Genomic DNA, 14129 nt, shown 5'->3' on the forward strand with positions numbered 1-14129 from the left:
AAAATTCATCCATCCACCACTACCACTGCTGCTTGTTGCCTGCTCCTGGTGGTGCGATTCCAACCTTCTGCAGTCCGAACCAGAAATTGCCATTGGCCTCCGAGAGTGCCGAGGCGAGTGGGGGGAGTTGAACACCCGGTCAGCCTATCCCTTGGACAATAAGTTAATGCGCACTTGTTATCGGTGTGCGACTCAAGTCTCCATTTGTCACGAGTCTTAACTTTATCACAAACTCTTAGCTTAGTGCAGTACACCTTCTTGAGGTCCTTGACTCTGCAAGTGACTCGAAATATTAAGAAAAAAAATAAAATAAAACTTTCAGTGATACTTCATCTGCTTGAGCAATAACTGAACTCTTAATTGATCAGAGCTTTTGCTTCTGCAAATCTCAACTTAAGGCTGATTGCGAGTACTACTCGGAATCTGTGCAGGACTGACGAATGTGAAGTTTGTACATGGTACCTGTTATGTAGGAATTTCTACCTTGCTTCATTAATTCTCTTAGATGCATCAAAAGCTCAAAGCTCCTGCCACTTTCACGCCTCCTGAGGATTCATGGGGCCAGCCTTGGGTCATCTTTGCTTCTGGCTCCACGGACCTCCTGGCGTTTAATGTCATCAACCCCCCCCCCCCCCCCCGCTAGTATTCTCCCTCCGGAGGTCGTCCCAAAAAACTTGTGTAGATACAGGGCCACTGAATTGCCCCTTGGAATGTTTTTCAACTCATTAGAGCGAGCCCCCGGATGTGGTGTGTTTGTGTATGATGTCACAAAGCAGTCCTTATAAGGGCCTCAATGCACGTTGGTGTATGACGTCACAAAGCAGTCCTTACAAGGGCCTCAATGCACGTTGGTGTATGACGTCACAAAGCAGTCCTTACAAGGGCCTCAATGCACGTTGGTGTATGACGTCACAAAGCAGTCCTTACAAGGGCCTCAATGCACGTTGGTGTATGACGTCACAAAGCAGTCCTTACAAGGGCCTCAATGCACGTTGGTGTATGACGTCACAAAGCAGTCCTTACAAGGGCCTCAATGCACGTTGGTGTATGACATCACAAAGCAGTCACGAGGCCGTCCCCCGGCGCAACAAACGAGGTTTCCTCCTCCTCCACCCCCCACCGAAATCTTTGGCCTTTTCGCGGTGAGAGCGTGGAGCGGTTTGCAATTTTTGCAAAATTTGGACACAAAGCGGCGGTAATACGACAAATCTGCAAACGTCACCCACCGACGTGGGGGTTGGCCATGTTGCGCACGCACGCAGTTTTGTTGGGGTCCGTGGCTATCCCCGGACTCGCTGACGACGCGCCCCAAGTAGCGAACCGATGTCTGCAGGAGGTGACACTTGACTGTGGTTTAAACGTAAGATTGGCCGCCCGAACTTTGAACAAACACCGATCGCGGCCGCTGCAGCTGCTCCTGGAACGTGCGTCCGAAGACGATCACGTCGTCCAAATAAACGAGGCGCGAGCCCCATTGGAGGCCTGCTAGGACCAGCTGCGTGAGTCGCTGGAACGTGACAGGAGCCGAGTGGAGTCCCATCGGGAGACAATTAAACTGGAACAGAGCCCGAGGTGTTCTTAGCTCTTTCGGAAAAGTCACCACGTTGAAGGGAAACAATAAAATAATAAAATATATATAAAACAATAAAAATTCTCACGACGTTTCGACCATAACACAAACTGATGATGACCGTTTGCGTTATGGTCGAAACGTCGTGAGAATTTTTATTTTTTATATATATTTTATTATTTTATTGTTTCCCTTCAACGTGACTTTACCGAAAGAGCTAAGAATATGAATCACTGCAGTCACAAAAGCTTTAAATCAAAATTTAGAGCCCGAGGTGTTCAGAACACAGGATTTGGTTTAGAGCTCTCATCAAGAGGCAATTGCCAACACCCCGACGACAAGTCAAGTGTGGTAGAAAACCCACACGGCCGACAGGGCATCCAATGAATCGTCCATCCGTGGGAGCGGGTGTGCATCTGCCACGGAGACCTTGTTCAATTGGTGGAAATCCGCGCGAAGCCGCAGACTCCCATCGTGTTTCTTAACGGGAACAACGAGAGCTCCCCTCGTCGACCGCAGTGGCGAACGTGGTCCTCCTCCTGACGACTGAGCCCGTGTGAATTCTGGCGTACGGAAGCGGCGTTGCCGGTGTCAATGCGGTGCTGCCATCAGGGACGTACGGCAAAAGTGTCATATTTACCCTGACTGAAAATGTTTTGAAAATTCGCCCCGCCGCTCGCCGGATAAAATCGGAATTCTTGCAGCGCAGCGCGCCCATCCATGATTCGTCCGGCTCGCTCCTCCGCTTCACTGTGGCCACGAGACATCTGTGGTCGCCTCGCCGGCCTCCCCACGACACGCGGCCACTGCGTGGGCCAGAACGGTGCCCGCCTGGACGACCGCAGCACCCAGGCCGACGTTGAACACTCTGAATGGCTACGTATGCATAGTCATACCGTTAGTGTCAGTAGCATAACTCTCAACCACTTATCAGTGCCCTACCTTATTACAGACCAACTCAGACCTTACTGATCACCCCGTGCCCCTTATAAATCTCAACGTTCATCCTATACATTATACTACACTATACACTAAACAGCTGTCAACCCCTTATCGGCGCTCTGCCTTATTACAGACCAATTCAGACCTTGTCAATCACCCCGTGCCCCTTATAAATCTCAACGTTCATCCTATACATTATACTACACTATACACTACACAGCTGTCAACCTCTTATCAGTGCCCTACCTTATTACAGACCAATTCAGACCTTACTGATCACCCCGTGCCCCTTATAAATCTCAACGTTAATCCTACAAAGTCCCATCACAAGGAAGAAACACAAACAAATCGACACGGATTTGTATTGTTGTTTGCCCGTATTGAAACGGCTGTACGCCCGTATGGACCTGAGAACTCAATTTGCCTGCGCAAAGACCACGACGGGGTAAAACCGTGATGGGCTTCTACAGCTCCGCAATAGTCGAGTGTGAATAGTCGCCTAATAGTCGCTATTGGTTATCAGAGGTTCTCCCCAACAACCAAACAACGTGTGGGCGGTCATCTTGGGTAGGGGGGGTGTGGTGGCTTCTCCCTTACCAAGATGGCACCCCCCCCCCCCCCCCCGCACGAGTCACGTGGTGTTGATATTTTGTGGGTGTTTTTTAATTGGTCAGCTCCATTGTACGCGCGACATTGAACTTTATTTCATAGCCCGGATTAAGGCCCATGGTAAATAGCATAGACTAGATAAGGCGCTGCTGCGTTTCAGACTATACCAAGCATAGCCCGGAGAGGGGGAGGGGGATGAAAAGCATCAAAACTCAAGACGCGCTGAATAAATGTAGCGAATTTGTTTGATGTTTAATTATTTCATCCATAGCGACCAGAAGCAAGAGGGGCTCGCTGGCGTTAGTGAACGGTGGCGTTTGCTGTGTACCCCCCTAAATTAAAATAATTTAAGTTCGCCAGTTACATTCACCCCTTCCTCGCCCGCTGCTCGCGTTGGTTTCGACCACACGACCCTCTCCCTCCACCACCAAAGTGTCGCGTTTTGGCGGGAGAAGGCGGCTGTGTGTTCTGAGGAGACTAACAACCACCACCATCACAACATCTATAATCATAAGTATAACTACTACTATAATAACAACAACATCTACAATCATAACTATAACACTAATAATAACATCAACAACTTACAACAGCAATAATATAAACAATAATACCATCAACAACTTACAACAGCAATAATATAAACAATTACACTAGTAATAAAAACATGAACTGCTATAATAACTAAAACTGTAATAACAACAACTACTACGACTATAATAAAACAAAAACGTGAACGAGAGCGAGCGACACAACAAGAGGGCGGTGAGTGAGAGTGTGGAGCCGACCTCTCGCCCTCACAGCCTGAGGCCCACAAAGACGCGCGGGCTTTGTCAGCCTCACGCAGCCCGTCAGGGAGACTACACGGGGAGACATTTGTGTTGTGTCTGTGTGTGTCTCTGTGTGTGTGTCTCTGTCTGTGTGTGTCTCTGTGTGTGTATCTGTGTGTGTATCTGTGTGAGTCTCTGTGTGTGTGTCTGTGTGTGTGTAAGCCTCAGGCAGCCCGTCAGGGAGACTACACGGGGAGACATTTGTGTTGTGTCTCTGTGTGTGTGTCTGTCTCTGTGTGTCTGTGTGTGTCTCTGTGTGTGTCTCTGTGTGTGTGTCTCTGTGTGTGTGTCTCTGCGTTGTGTCTGTGTGTGTGTCTCTGTGTGTATCTGTGTGTGTGTATCTGTGTGTGTGTCTCTGTGTGTGTCTCTGTGTGTGTGTCTCTGCGTTGTGTCTGTGTGTGTGTCTCTGTGTGTATCTGTGTGTGTGTATCTGTGTGTGTGTCTCTGTGTGTGTCTCTGTGTGTGGGTGTCTGTGTGTGTGTCTGTCTGTGTGTGTCTGTGTGTGTGTCTGTGTGTGTGTCTCTGTGTGTGTCTCTGTGTGTGTGTCTCTGTGTGTGTGTCTCTGTGTGTGTCTCTGTGTGTGTCTGTGTCTCTGTGTGTGTGTCTCTGTGTGCGTCTGTGTGTAAGCCTCACGCAGCCCGTCAGGGAGACTACACGGGGAGACATTTGTGTTGTGTCTGTGTGTGTGTCTGTGTGTGTGTGTCTGTGTGTCTCTCTGTGTGTGTGTCTCTGTGTGTGTCTGTGTGTGTCTCTGTGTGTGTGTCTCTGTGTGTGTCTGTGTCGCTGTGTGTGTGTCTCTGTGTGTGTCTGTGTCTCTGTGTGTGTGTCTCTGTGTGTCTCTGTGTATGTCTGTGTGTGTGTCTGTGTGTGTCTCTGTGTGTGTCTCTGTGTGTGTGTCTTTTTGCGTGTCTCTGTGTGTGTGTCTGTCTCTGTGTGTGTGTCTGTCTCTGTGTGTGTGTGTCTCTGTCAGCCTCACGCAGCCCGTCAGGGAGACTACACGGGGAGACATTTGTGTTGTGTCTCTGTGTGTGTGTCTCTGTGTGTGTGTCTCTGTGTGTCTCTGTGTATGTCTGTGTGTGTCTCTGTGTGTGTGTCTCTGTGTTGTGTCTCTGTGTGTGTCTCTGTGTGTGTGTCTCTGTGTGTGTGTCTCTCTGTGTGTGTGTCTCTGTGTGTCTCTGTGTGTGTGTAACTGTGTGTAACTGTGTATCTGTGTGTGCGTGTGTGTAGCTGTGTGTGTCTCTGTGTGTCTCTATGTATGTCTGTGTGTGTCTCTGTGTGTGTGTCTCTGTGTGTGTGTCTCTGTGTGTCTCTGTGTATGTCTGTGTGTGTCTCTGTGTGTGTCTCTGTGTGTGTGTCTCTGTGTGTGTGTCTCTGTGTGTCTCTGTGTGTCTCTGTGTGTGTCTCTGTGTGTGTGTCTCTGTGTGTGTGTCTCTGTGTGTCTCTGTAAGCCTCACGCAGCCCGTCAGGGAGACTACATGGGGAGATATTTGTGTTGTGTCTGTGTGTCTGTGTGTGTGTGTCTCTGTGTCTGTGTGTGTGTCTGTGTGTATCTGTGTGAGTCTCTGTGTGTGTGTCTCTGTGTGTGTGTGTCTCTGTGTGTGTGTGTCTCTGTGTGTGGGTGTACCTCTGTGTGTGTCTCTGTGTGTGTGTCTCTGTGTGTGTGTCTCTGTGTGTGGGTGTGTCTCTGTGTGTGTCTCTGTGTGTGTGTCTCTGTGTGTGTAAGCCTCACGCAGCCCGTCAGGGAGACTACACGGGGAGACATTTGTGTTGTGTCTGTCTGTGTGTGTCTGTGTGTGTGTCTTTGTGTATCTGTGTGAGTCTCTGTGTGTGTGTGTCTCTGTGTGTGGGTGTGTCTCTGTGTGTGTCTCTGTGTGTGTGTCTCTGTGTGTGTAAGCCTCGCGCAGCCCGTCAGGGAGACTACACGGGGAGACATTTGTGTTGTGTCTGTCTGTGTGTGTGTCTGTGTGTTGTGTCTGTGTGTGTGTGTCTGTCTCTGTGTGTCTGTGTGTGTCTCTGTGTGTGTCTCTGTGTGTGTGTCTCTGTGTGTGTGTCTCTGCGTTGTGTCTGTGTGTGTGTCTCTGTGTGTATCTGTGTGTGTGTATCTGTGTGTGTGTCTCTGTGTGTGTCTCTGTGTGTGTGTCTCTGCGTTGTGTCTGTGTGTGTGTCTCTGTGTGTATCTGTGTGTGTGTATCTGTGTGTGTGTCTCTGTGTGTGTCTCTGTGTGTGGGTGTCTGTGTGTGTGTCTGTCTGTGTGTGTCTGTGTGTGTGTCTGTGTGTGTGTCTCTGTGTGTGTCTCTGTGTGTGTGTCTCTGTGTGTGTGTCTCTGTGTGTGTCTCTGTGTGTGTCTGTGTCTCTGTGTGTGTGTCTCTGTGTGCGTCTGTGTGTAAGCCTCACGCAGCCCGTCAGGGAGACTACACGGGGAGACATTTGTGTTGTGTCTGTGTGTGTGTCTGTGTGTGTGTGTCTGTGTGTCTCTCTGTGTGTGTGTCTCTGTGTGTGTCTGTGTGTGTCTCTGTGTGTGTGTCTCTGTGTGTGTCTGTGTCGCTGTGTGTGTGTCTCTGTGTGTGTCTGTGTCTCTGTGTGTGTGTCTCTGTGTGTCTCTGTGTATGTCTGTGTGTGTGTCTGTGTGTGTCTCTGTGTGTGTCTCTGTGTGTGTGTCTTTTTGCGTGTCTCTGTGTGTGTGTCTGTCTCTGTGTGTGTGTCTGTCTCTGTGTGTGTGTCTCTGTCAGCCTCACGCAGCCCGTCAGGGAGACTACACGGGGAGACATTTGTGTTGTGTCTCTGTGTGTGTGTCTCTGTGTGTGTGTCTCTGTGTGTCTCTGTGTATGTCTGTGTGTGTCTCTGTGTGTGTGTCTCTGTGTTGTGTCTCTGTGTGTGTCTCTGTGTGTGTGTCTCTGTGTGTGTGTCTCTCTGTGTGTGTGTCTCTGTGTGTCTCTGTGTGTGTCTCTGTGTGTGTGTCTGTGTGTGTCTCTGTGTGTGTGTCTCTGTGTGTGTCTCTGTGTGTCTCTATGTATGTCTGTGTGTGTCTCTGTGTGTGTGTCTCTGTGTGTGTGTCTCTGTGTGTCTCTGTGTATGTCTGTGTGTGTCTCTGTGTGTGTCTCTGTGTGTGTGTCTCTGTGTGTGTGTCTCTGTGTGTCTCTGTGTGTCTCTGTGTGTGTCTCTGTGTGTGTGTCTCTGTGTGTGTGTCTCTGTGTGTCTCTGTAAGCCTCACGCAGCCCGTCAGGGAGACTACATGGGGAGATATTTGTGTTGTGTCTGTGTGTCTGTGTGTGTGTGTCTCTGTGTCTGTGTGTGTGTCTGTGTGTATCTGTGTGAGTCTCTGTGTGTGTGTCTCTGTGTGTGTGTGTCTCTGTGTGTGTGTGTCTCTGTGTGTGGGTGTACCTCTGTGTGTGTCTCTGTGTGTGTGTCTCTGTGTGTGTGTCTCTGTGTGTGGGTGTGTCTCTGTGTGTGTCTCTGTGTGTGTGTCTCTGTGTGTGTAAGCCTCACGCAGCCCGTCAGGGAGACTACACGGGGAGACATTTGTGTTGTGTCTGTCTGTGTGTGTCTGTGTGTGTGTCTTTGTGTATCTGTGTGAGTCTCTGTGTGTGTGTGTCTCTGTGTGTGGGTGTGTCTCTGTGTGTGTCTCTGTGTGTGTGTCTCTGTGTGTGTAAGCCTCGCGCAGCCCGTCAGGGAGACTACACGGGGAGACATTTGTGTTGTGTCTGTCTGTGTGTGTGTCTGTGTGTTGTGTCTGTGTGTGTGTCTCTGTGTGTGTGTGTCTGTGTGTGTGTGTCTGTAAGCCTCGCGCAGCCCGTCAGGGAGACTACACGGGGAGACATTTGTGTTGTGTCTGTCTCTGTGTGCGTGTCTCAGTGTGTGTGTGTCTGTGTGTGTTGTGTGTCTCTGTGTGTGTCTCTGTGTGTGTCTCTGTGTGTGTTGTGTCTGTTGTGTCTGTGACTTTAATGCCCGAGTTGGTCATGATACTGGCACCTGGTCTGGAGTGATTGGAGGGCATGGGCCAGATCAGCTCAATAACAACGGTAGGAGGCTGCTAGATTTTTGTGCAGCCCATGGGCTTGTAATTACCAACACGCTGTTCCGGCATCGGCGCATCCACACAACATCATGGATGCATGCCGGGTCCAAGCAAGAACATCTGCTGGACTACATAGTGACGGACCAGCGGATGCGAGCCCATGTCCTTGACACCAGGACCTACCGTGGAGCTGATCTGCCCTCTGACCATCGACTAGTCATCTGTAAGATGCGCCTGCCATTCTTCCACTCCGGTGGTGGGTGTACACCCAGGACCCCATTCCGACCTGAAGTGGCCTGGTCTCAGTTATCTGATGAAAGTTGCAAGCGAGAATTTCATCATCGCTTGCGGCTGGGATTGGCATCGTCCCCGACTCCTCCTGATGTCGAGGGTAAATGGGCGAGGTTTAGGACTGTGACTCATGCAGCTGTAATGGCTGCTTTGGGTACGCGGTCCAGACCTCCCCAGAGACCCTGGCTGACAGAGGAGGTGTTCAGGATGGTTGAGAAAAAGCGACAGGCCCACTGCCATCGGCTACAGAATCCCACGTCAGAGAATGAGGAGGCTTACCGCAGCCTTCGCTCGGAGGTTCGGAGAGCCGTGAGGCGCTGCAAGGATGGGTGGTGGTCGCGGGTTGCTGAGGAGATAGAGTCTGCCTCAGTGGCCCGTGATCACAAATCTCTATTTAACTCCATCAAAAAAGTAACCTGCAGCGCCACACCTATTACCATCATTAGGGGAAAAAACGGTGATCCAATCTCCGACCCCCAGGAACAGGTTTGCAGATTTGCTGAGCATTTCTGTGAGGTCCTGGGGGAGGGAAAATCCCTCAGCCAGGAAAACATCGTGGCACAAAGTGAGGATGACCCTGCTGAGGCTGCGGTGCCTCATATTGGAAGAAGTCACCCCCTGTGAGTGGCTGGCTGAGGTGCCATCTGTTGAGGAAGTACTGAAGGCGATCCGGAGTCTGAGACCAGGAAAGGCAGCGGGCAGAGATGATCTCCCAAGCGAAATGCTGAGGGAGGGTGGCGTTTGTGCACAGACTGCCCTATATGACATCATAACAACAGTCTGGACCACTGGACGGGTTCCGCAGGATTGGAAGGATGCCCTGGTGGTCCCCCTTTTTAAGAAGGGGGACCGCAGAGACTGTAACAACTACAGGGGCATCTCAATCCTCAGTGTGCCGGGAAAGGTCCTGGCAAGGATTATTCAGCATCGCCTTGCCAGGCACGCTGAGGAGAGGCTTGCGGAGCCCCAATGCGGTTTCAGGAAAGGGCGGTCCTGCACAGATGGCATATTTTCTGTCCGTCTGCTACAGCAGAGGTGTAGGGAATTCCAACAAGACCTACATCTCTGCTTTATTGACCTGGTCAAGGCCTATGATACCATCAGTACGCCTGGGCTCTGGGTCGTTCTTCGTGCTTTTGGAGTACCTGACCCTCTGCTCACGATCATTAAGGACCTTCATGATGGTGAGCGGGCCCGGGTAAAACTACGTGGCCGGGAGTCAGAGCCATTCCCTGTACACCTTGGGGTGCGACAGGGATGTCCTCTGGCTCCCACATTATTTAACATCTATTTTGACCATGTAGTTTGTGAAGCCTTCAATAGCTGTACCGGGGGAATCTCCATATGGTACAGATATATTGGGAGGCTGATCGATGCCCGGGTGCGGTCAAGGGATGGCTCCCTATTGCTCAACTACGTTATGTATGCTGATGATTTGGTAATAGCTGCTCAGTCAGAGGAGGAGTTGGAGACGCTGCTGCTGAGACTGGAGCGTGCCACTAAGAGGTGGGGCCTTACCATCAGCCCCACCAAAACTAAGCACCTGCCTGGGTATTTTGTACCATCGGACACTCGACCCCCATAACTCCCAATTGGTGATAGGGCAGTTGTGGAGAGAGTGGAGAGTTTCCCATACTTTGGCAGTGTGCTCATGACCGGTTCTGGTTTAACAGCAGAGGTCTCACTCCGAATCAGTCGAGCGGCAATATCTTTTCATCGGTTGCGTAACGCTGTGTGGAAGCTACCTGGTCTGTCGCTCCGCACTAAGCTTCAGGTCTTCTCGGCCACGGTCATTCCCTCCCTTCTCTACGCTTGCGAAACGTGGACCCTCTTAATGAAGCATCTTCGCCGGTTAGAAACATTTAGGCTGGCCTGCCTACGATCCATCCTGGGTTTAACCAGACTGGATTGTGTGAGGAGCTCACAAATCCTTGAAAGATCTGGGCAGGGTCCCATCGGTGAGCTCCTCCGGCGGGCAAGGCTGCGATGGCTGGGTCATGTAGCCCGCATGCCCAGCCACCGCATGCCGAAACAGCTTTTGTTCGGCCGGATTGAGGGGGCTAAGCGGGCGCGGCACGGGCTAGAGAAGAGATGGAGTGATGTGGTACAGGAGGACGTGGAGCTGAGTGGACTTGCCGATGACTGGTACAAGCGGTGTCAAGATCTGCCTCTGTGGAGGAGGCTCGTGAAGCACGCTATTGGGCAGTTGGAGGTAGTCGCCCTCCAACAACAACGGAGGGCGGAGGAGCGACGCTCAGAACAACGAGCGGAGCGCCGGGTGGCTAAAGCACAGCAGGTTGGCGCAGTAGGGGGCACAGGTGGTGCATCAGCCAGTCATCTCAGTCAGTCGACCCGTGGCACCTGGGTCTGCCCCGTGACCTCCTGCCAGCGGGCGTTCGACACTTCACGTGGCCTCAGGGTGCACATAGCCTGGCACAAGCGTCATGGTGACGTCACCGCCACTTAGTGGCGAATGGCGGTTGTTGTGTGCGTGCGTGTGTACTGTGCGTGTGTGTGTACTGTGTGTGCACTGTGCGTGTGTGTGTGTACTGTGCGTGTGTGTGTGTAACGTGTGTGGCGGTAGTCTAGCGGTTAGTGCGCTGCTCTACGAACATAACGACCCGAGTTTGATTCCCGCCCACAGCCAACACCCAGTGACGATTATTTGAACCGGTTCTGGGCCTCCCCTAGGTCGACTCAGCCTCAAGTGAGTACCCGGTGCGGTGTGCAAGCATCGCTACTGGGGAGACAAAGGCGGTCGGGCACGGTGCTGGCCACCCATTCCCTTCGCGTGCCGCGCCGGCCTTCATAGGTGGAGCTGATACTTGCTAACAGCACTTGCCCCAACAGTCTGTTAAGGCTACACGGGGGATCTTTGTCTTTGTATCACCACCCAGGAGTCACGGAGCTTTTGAGGCTCCGAGCCACGTGGGGATCCACAACAGCGTGAGGCGGTGCCACTCACAGGTGAGACTCGGGGATATGTGATTTCTAATCGATAGCCATCCGTCGGTTAACCCATCGCAACTGCTGAGTCTGTCACGCGACTTCCTCCTTCCAGCGAGCCTTTGATGCTTCACGTGGCCTCAAAGTGTACACAGTGTGTACGTATACACACTAATGTCCACGTTGTTGTTGCTGAGTTCACGCACTCATGGGAGGGGGCAATGGAAAATGAATCTGAATCAACTTAAACTCCATCCCCATGACCTCATGAAGTGCCAGCGGGAGGTGTACCTCGCTAGTGACGCCATGTCACCAAGGTATTCACACTCCCCCAACCCCCGTCCACTGCGCCCTTGAGCGTGACGTCACCTCCGCTTGGGTCACTGCCGATATCAATCCAGTGCCAATCCTTATTTGGGCAAAGCTACGCCCAGTGACTGGCGGTACATTAACATAATGTATTCGTTTAAACCGTCGAGAGTTTATTGCGACGGGTTCAGCAGCCACGCCCCATCCCTCGACATATGGGCCGGACTCATTAACATAATTTATTCAGTTACAGCCGCTCATTGTGGGAGGGGCGTGTTTCTTAACCCGGAAGTGACGTCATGTCACCAGCTTACCCACGTGACGTCGCGAGGTAACAGGAGGCTGCTGATCCGCGCTTGCACTGAAATCCGAGGTGAGAAATTCTCATGGTTGTGGTGGTTGTTGTTGTTGTTTACCAAGGTAGAGCCTCTCTCTCTCTTGTAGGGATGTCAGTTGAGTAGCAGCGAGCATGGGAATCGATGTCCAGGTTGGAACTTTACAACGCGGGGCCTAGCCACGCGGGGCCTTGCCTCCTGCCCTCGCCTGATTGCGTTTACTTTAATTATCTCGCTTAAGTTTAATTTGTCTTCACCCGGCTCGCCACTTTGTAACTTTGTTTTATTGTAAATATTCACGCAGTTTTTATTTTCGTTCTTTTGTTAGCAGGCCAAGCCCGCTTAAGCTGCTATACCGCTCTTGTCATCAGAAGCAACCTGCCCACAACAACACAAGGTGAGGCTTTGTCAACGTGTGTGAATGTTTTTACTTAAAACTTTGGTGACTGCAGGAATTCATATTCTTGGTTCTTTCGGTAAAGTCACGTAGATAGAAAATTAAATAAAAATAACAATGAAAATGAATGTAAATAAAGCAAAAAAACTCACGTCGTTTTGATCGCAACACAAGTGGTCTTTATTTAATGTAATTGTATTATCAATTATTGTTATTTTCTATCTACGTAACTTTACTGAAAAAAACAAGAATACGTGTGTCAATGTCTATCGGTCAAAGACGCTAAACGGAGAGACGCGCAAACTCCAAATATACAGCAGGCGTCAGGGTCGGGATTGAACCCACGACTTCCTGTGTACCAGGTGAGGTAGTTAACATCTCGCCACGGAGAGAGACACGCAAACTCCAGTTAGCCTCGGCTATGTTCGTTGATCCTCGATTAATTACTTGGTGGAGTGAGAAAGCATTCATGCCGAGCAGATGAAGGTGGCCAGGCGTGATTCTAGACACGCCACCGCCTGTTTACCCATTGACAGTGTACAGTTTGTGTTTGCAGTAACGTCTATTAACTCTGTTGAACACGGAGGTTATATCACAACAGTAGTTTAATTTTGTTTTCGTCTGGAACTATTTATAAGAATGGAAACAGGAAGTTAACATAGCACACACATGCAGCTGAAGTCGGAGCTGTTCATCCCAGCGTTTAAGGACATCTGAGCCTGGATTCACACCTCTAAGTTGCGATTGAACATTAATTTATGCATAACACAAATGGTATTGTTTTCAACACCCTTTGCTATGTCAGCTGAATTTAGCTCTCATAAATATTCCTTTTGTAGCCAGACAGCCGATATTGTGTGCTCGGAGTTTTGAGTTAACATTCATTTTGAAGATGCAAGGGCTTCCAAGCACATTTATAACCATTTGCCCTCTCATTGTGTGCCATAACAGCCCTGTGATGAATTTGGGAAACTTTTTCACTACTTCATGAATATATTAATAAGTATAGACGTGTAAGTCACATGTGACTGTATATATGCATTCCTCTGTGCCTCGATACTGACGTGTAGATGGTGTGGATATTCTTATTTTCTGTCTGCAGCTGACGCTGGTCTGATGGAGCAAAGGCAGTCAGCACAGCAGCTCGGTACGACAAGTCAACATTGCGACCAGCGTGCATACAGCACGGATCGGACTGGAAATTTGACACAGCACCAGATAACTCGCACAGGAGAGAAACCCTTCAAGTGCAGTGTGTGTGTGAAGACATTTTCAAATTCATCTGCTCTTAAAACACACCAGAGAACACACACGGGAGAGAAACCCTTCAAATGCAGTGTGTGTGGGAAGGCATTTTCAGATTCATCGACTCTTAAAAAACACCAGAGAACACACACGGGAGAGAAACCCTTCGAGTACAGTGTGTGGGGGAAGGCATTTTCAGATTCATTTGCTCTTAAAACACACCAGAGAATACACACGGGAGAGAAACCTTTCAAGTGCACTGTGTGTGACAAGGCATTTTCATGGCCATCAGTTCTTAAAACACACCAGAGAACACACACAGGAGAGAAACCCTTCAAGTGCACTGTGTGTGGGAAGGCATTTTCACAGTCATCTGCTCTTAAAATACACCAGAGAACACACACGGGAGAGAAACCCTTCAAGTGCAGTGTGTGTGTGAAGGCATTTTCACAGTCATCTACTCTTGTAGCACACCAGAGAACTCACACGGGAGAGAAACCCTTCAAGTGCAGTGTGTGTGGGAAGGCATTTGCAGGGTCATCTGCTCTTGTAGAACACCAGAGAACACACACGGGAGAGAAACCCTTCAAGTGCAGTGTGTGTGGGAAGGCATTTGCGCAGTCATCTGCTCTTGTAGCAC

At 50.3% G+C, this 14129-nt stretch overlaps 1 long non-coding RNA gene across 2 annotated transcripts; it reads left to right on the forward strand.

Moving 5' to 3' along the window:
- The first annotated feature begins 3565 nt into the window (after positions 1-3565).
- On the forward strand, positions 3566-13878 carry LOC142908638 (uncharacterized). Of its 2 annotated transcripts, none has more exons than XR_012931889.1 (4): positions 3566-3886; positions 11155-11224; positions 12176-12244; positions 13347-13878. It is a non-coding gene; the product is annotated as an uncharacterized LOC142908638 (long non-coding RNA). The 2 variants fall into 2 exon arrangements; XR_012931890.1 differs by having other exon boundaries at positions 12179-12244.
- The last annotated feature ends 251 nt before the right edge of the window (positions 13879-14129 follow it).

Source organism: Petromyzon marinus, unplaced genomic scaffold, assembly GCF_048934315.1.
Source record: "Petromyzon marinus isolate PM22_M1 ecotype Great Lakes invasive population unplaced genomic scaffold, UKy_Petmar_22M1.pri1.0 PM_G_Scaffold_10, whole genome shotgun sequence".
Classification (NCBI taxonomy): Eukaryota; Metazoa; Chordata; class Hyperoartia; order Petromyzontiformes; family Petromyzontidae; genus Petromyzon; species Petromyzon marinus.